Genomic DNA, 4,794 nt, shown 5'->3' on the forward strand with positions numbered 1-4,794 from the left:
CCTGTCCGACCAGGGGTTGACCCTGGACGGGCACGGTCTGTGGTTTGGCCCTTGTCCTAGATGAAATCGGGCACGGGGTTTTCTGGCCAGGTACCATCGGGTTACTGGGAGAGCGGCTTCGGTCTCCAGGTGAGACCAATGGTGAAGCAGCACGAGGCAATGGAGAGCATGCAAAGCGATGGGGAAGCCATGCACGGCAATGGCCACGAAAAAAAAAAAAAAATCACCACGGAAGGAACGTGAAGAACAAGGAGGAGTGTAGTGACACTGCCCAAAGCTGCCCGGTGTTGCAGGGGTCTATTGGTGTGTTGCTTCCTTGTTTGGTAGAGTGGAGTACCAGACCCGCCAGGGGTAGGCAAACCATTCCCCCTACGGTAAGTGAGGAGCCAGCCATTTGACGAGCGGGTGTCCACGTGTACGGGTGCGAGCGCTATCCCCCCACACGGGGTTAGGCCACGGCCTTAGGTGGACGTCTGCCGACCAGCCCCGGCTGATCCAGAACTTCTGATGTGGAGAGCGGTTTTGACAGATCCTCCCTGGTTCTAGCGGGTCAAGCCTCTGATGGGGGGTGGGGGTTATTTGTAACCCATCCCAGAACTCTCTGGGGGAGACTCAGACGGCCAGTCTGTCTACTCAGTTGTCCTATACTGGTGTCTGTGGTTTGGGAGGAAGGGAGTGCCCTGCTTTGTTGGCCTCCTCTTCAAAACTACCTGGGCCCACGAATCACTCTTCTTGGTTACATCACGAAACGTAGGTTGAGCGAGGCTAGGGGGGAGGGAATTCGACGAGGTCTTTCCCTTGTCCCCCCACCAGCGGCCCACGAAAATCAAAACGGCGTGAAGAGAGGGAACGCCGAAAGCACCTGGAGTCGGCCGTCCGCACCTCCGGAGGAGGTGGACGGGGTACGGTGCGGGCATGACCGGATGGGACAGCTTTGCATCAAGGTGAGAGGTCGGCGTCCGAAGGCCAGAGGGCGGTGCGCGAGCACGTTTACACTGGCCGCGGAAGCTGTCCTGGGTAGCCCTGTATGGCGTCTGGACCTGACGGCGCACGCACTTACAACCCGCTGCTTCCTAGCCCCCGGAAGGGGAGGCGGATGTCACTCGTGGTTCATCCCAGACCACGGTGCAAACTACCTGGTTGATCCTGCCAGTAACATATGCTTGTCTCAAAGATTAAGCCATGCAGGTCTAAGTGCACACGGCCGGTACAGTGAAACTGCGAATGGCTCATTAAATCAGTTATGGTTCCTTTGATCGCTCCACACGTTACTCGGATAACTGTGGTAATTCTAGAGCTAATACATGCAAACGAGCGCTGACCCTTCGGGGGATGCGTGCATTTATCAGACCCAAAACCCATCCGGGGGGCTCGGGCCCCCCGGCCGCTTTGGTGACTCTAGATAACCTCGGGCCGATCGCGCGCCCTCCGCGGCGGCGACGTCTCATTCGAATGTCTGCCCTATCAACTTTCGATGGTACCATAGTCGGCTACCATGGTGACCACGGGTAACGGGGAATCAGGGTTCGATTCCGGAGAGGGAGCCTGAGAAACGGCTACCACATCCAAGGAAGGCAGCAGGCGCGCAAATTACCCATTCCCGACACGGGGAGGTAGTGACGAAAAATAACGATACAGGTCTCTTTCGAGGCCCTGTAATCGGAATGAGCGTATCCTAAACCCATGGGTGAGGACCCATTGGAGGGCAAGTCTGGTGCCAGCAGCCGCGGTAATTCCAGCTCCAATAGCGTATATTAAAGTTGCTGCAGTTAAAAAGCTCGTAGTTGGATGTCGGGAGTGGGCTGGCGGTCCGCCGCGAGGCGTGCCACCGCCTGTCTCAGACCCTGTCTCCCGGTGCCCCCCGGATGCCCTTGGCTGGGTGTCCGGACGGGGCTCGGAGCGTTTACTTTGAAAAAATTAGAGTGTTCAAAGCGGGCCCGCTTCTCGCCTGAATACCTGAGCTAGGAATAATGGAATAGGACTCCGGTTCTATTTTGTGGGTTTCCTGAACCAGGGCCATGATTAAGAGGGACGGCCGGGGGCATTCGTATTGCGCCGCTAGAGGTGAAATTCTTGGACCGGCGCAAGACGGACGAAAGCGAAAGCATTTGCCAAGAATGTTTTCATTAATCAAGAACGAAAGTCGGAGGTTCGAAGACGATCAGATACCGTCGTAGTTCCGACCGTAAACTATGCCGACCCGCGATCCGGCGGCGTTATTCCCATGACCCGCCGGGCAGCGTGAGGGAAACCACGAGTCTGTGGGTTCCGGGGGGAGTATGGTTGCAAAGCTGAAACTTAAAGGAATTGACGGAAGGGCACCACCAGGAGTGGAGCCTGCGGCTTAATTTGACTCAACACGGGAAACCTCACCCGGCCCGGACACGGAAAGGATTGACAGATTGATAGCTCTTTCTCGATTCTGTGGGTGGTGGTGCATGGCCGTTCTTAGTTGGTGGAGCGATTTGTCTGGTTAATTCCGATAACGAACGAGACTCCGGCATGCTAAATAGTTACGCGGCCCTCCGCGGTCGGCGTCAAACTTCTTAGAGGGACAAGTGGCGTTCAGCCACGCGAGATGGAGCAATAACAGGTCTGTGATGCCCTTAGATGTCCGGGGCTGCACGCGCGCCACAATGGTTGGATCAGCGTGTGCCTACCCTACACCGAGAGGTGCGGGTAATCCGCTGAACCCCATTCGTGATGGGGACTGGGGATTGCAATTATTCCCCATGAACGAGGAATTCCCAGTAAGCGCGGGTCATAAGCTCGCGTTGATTAAGTCCCTGCCCTTTGTACACACCGCCCGTCGCTACTACCGATCGGATGGTTTAGTGAGGTCCTCGGATCGGCCCCGCCGGGGCTCCTCGCGGGCCTTGGCGGAGCGCCGAGAAGTCGATCAAACTTGACTATCTAGAGGAAGTAAAAGTCGTAACAAGGTTTTCGTAGGTGAACCTGCGAAAGGATCATTAACGGGTAACGCTGTCCGGCGTGCCTCCTCTCCCGACCCCCTCGACTTCGCCGTCCCCCCGCGTCGGGGCCCAGGGTCGAAAGGGTCTTCGGGGTTGCTGTTACACGTGGTCGCTTGCAGGTCAGGCTGGACAGAAGGCATAAAGGAGGAGCCTAGTCCCTCCCACCCCTTCCTCGTCCTCCGCCTCTTCCTCCGCGTCGTCCTTCAGCACCCCCCCCCCGCAGGCCCCGGTATTCTCTGGGTTCCAGCGCGAGAGACGCGTCGTTCAAAAAACTCGGCGTCCCCGCTCGTCGGGCGAAGGCCGGTTTCCCCTCACCTTGCCGGCAGGAGAAGCGCCTGCGAGTCGAGCGGGTCGTACGGGTCCGTCCCGCGCCCTCCCTCTCGCTCGCACGGCCGCTGCCTCCGTCCACCGCGAGGGGTTTTCCTATTTTGTTGTCCTTGTCATTCATCCCCGTCCCCTTGCTCGCTGACGAGCGGACTTTCCGGGGGGGGTTGCGAGCGCTGCTCCTCGTGGGGCAGGCCATGGCCCTTCCTGTGTTCGTCCGCCCACCGGCGTCCTGGGGCGTGGTGGTGGTGGGTGGCGCAGCCGGTTCCCCTGCTTCTCTCTCTCAGAAAGGAGTCTCAGGGGGACCCCCGGCAGGTACCTAGGGCTTGGCCCACGCTACGTGAGTTCCACCCCTTTCGAGGGGTCGGACGGGGCGGGCGCGGAGGGCCGCGGTTCAAAGACTGACTCGTCTGCCACGTGGGGCGTGTGGGCAAAGCGCAACCCCGCGCCCGTTTCAACACTCGCAGACGGGGGCGCCTGACCGGTTGGTGAAACCTTTTAAACCTGTCTTTGTAGTCGTGGTGAAAGACCTAAACTGAGCCTGAAATAAAAGAGTACAACTCTTAGCGGTGGATCACTTGGCTCGTGCGTCGATGAAGAACGCAGCCAGCTGCGAGAACTAATGTGAATTGCAGGACACATTGATCATCGACATTTCGAACGCACATTGCGGCCCCGGGTCCATCCCGGGGCTACGCCTGTCTGAGGGTCGCTATTCCTATCTGTCGGACCTGCCTTCTCAGGCGGGACCGCGGTTGGAGGTTCGTAGGTGGGGGGGTGCCCCCTGGCCTCCGTCTTCCTAAAAGCAGACGGTTCCCGGTCGCTGTCTCGGTGAGATCCGGTCGGCGGGTTCGCTGCGGTTGAGTGCCCGTTCTCCGTGCACAAGCTTCTCCTCCCCCGCTTCGGTTCGTTTCGGTTCGTTTCGGCTCCGCTCCTGGCCTGGCCAGGAACGTGGTCCCCTGCGCCCGAGAAAGAAGCGAGCGTGGCTGCCGGTGGGTTCTCTCCGCTTTGGCTGCCCACGTTTTCGCTTCTTTTCTCACCCCCTGCGCAGGCGGATCACGGAAAGGTGTCTGTTCTGTTCCGTTACGTGCGCGAGCGGAGGGAGGTTGTTGTTACATGCGTTCCCCCCCCCCCTCCCCCGGTGGGGGGGGTGGGGGGGTCGGGGTTCGGGTGGCTCTGCCTCTGGCGTTTTCCTTACGGGCCGACCTGTCCGTGGCACGTCCGTGACGTCCCGACCTGTGTCCTCGTTAGCCCGGGTGAAAAGGGACTCGTCCCCTAACCCGGCGGTGTTCACGCTTCTGGGCAACCCTCCAGAGCGAACTCGGGAGCGACCTCAGATCAGACGAGACAACCCGCTGAATTTAAGCATATTACTAAGCGGAGGAAAAGAAACTAACAAGGATTCCCTCAGTAGCGGCGAGCGAAGAGGGAAGAGCCCAGCGCTGAATCCCCCGTCCGGGTGCGGGCGAGGGGAATTGTGGCGTATGGAAGTCTGTTT

At 59.2% G+C, this 4,794-nt stretch overlaps 3 non-coding genes across 3 annotated transcripts in view; all 3 read left to right on the forward strand.

Annotated features, from left to right (window-relative positions):
• The first annotated feature begins 1,133 nt into the window (after positions 1-1,133).
• Positions 1,134-2,972, forward strand: LOC145654746 (18S ribosomal RNA). The gene has a single exon (XR_014120946.1). It is a non-coding gene; the product is annotated as an 18S ribosomal RNA (ribosomal RNA).
• Positions 2,973-3,854: 882 nt separating this feature from the next.
• Positions 3,855-4,008, forward strand: LOC145654743 (5.8S ribosomal RNA). The gene has a single exon (XR_014120943.1). It is a non-coding gene; the product is annotated as a 5.8S ribosomal RNA (ribosomal RNA).
• A 616-nt stretch (positions 4,009-4,624) lies between these two features.
• Positions 4,625-4,794, forward strand: part of LOC145654760 (28S ribosomal RNA) — a 4,149-nt gene continuing 3,979 nt past the window's right edge. Inside the window, exon 1 of the ribosomal RNA XR_014120960.1 lies at positions 4,625-4,794. This exon is cut by the window's right edge and continues 3,979 nt beyond it. This is a non-coding gene — a ribosomal RNA (28S ribosomal RNA).

Source organism: Electrophorus electricus, unplaced genomic scaffold (assembly GCF_041902795.1).
Source record: "Electrophorus electricus isolate QZ-2024a unplaced genomic scaffold, ASM4190279v1 Scaffold151, whole genome shotgun sequence".
Taxonomy (NCBI): Eukaryota; Metazoa; Chordata; class Actinopteri; order Gymnotiformes; family Gymnotidae; genus Electrophorus; species Electrophorus electricus.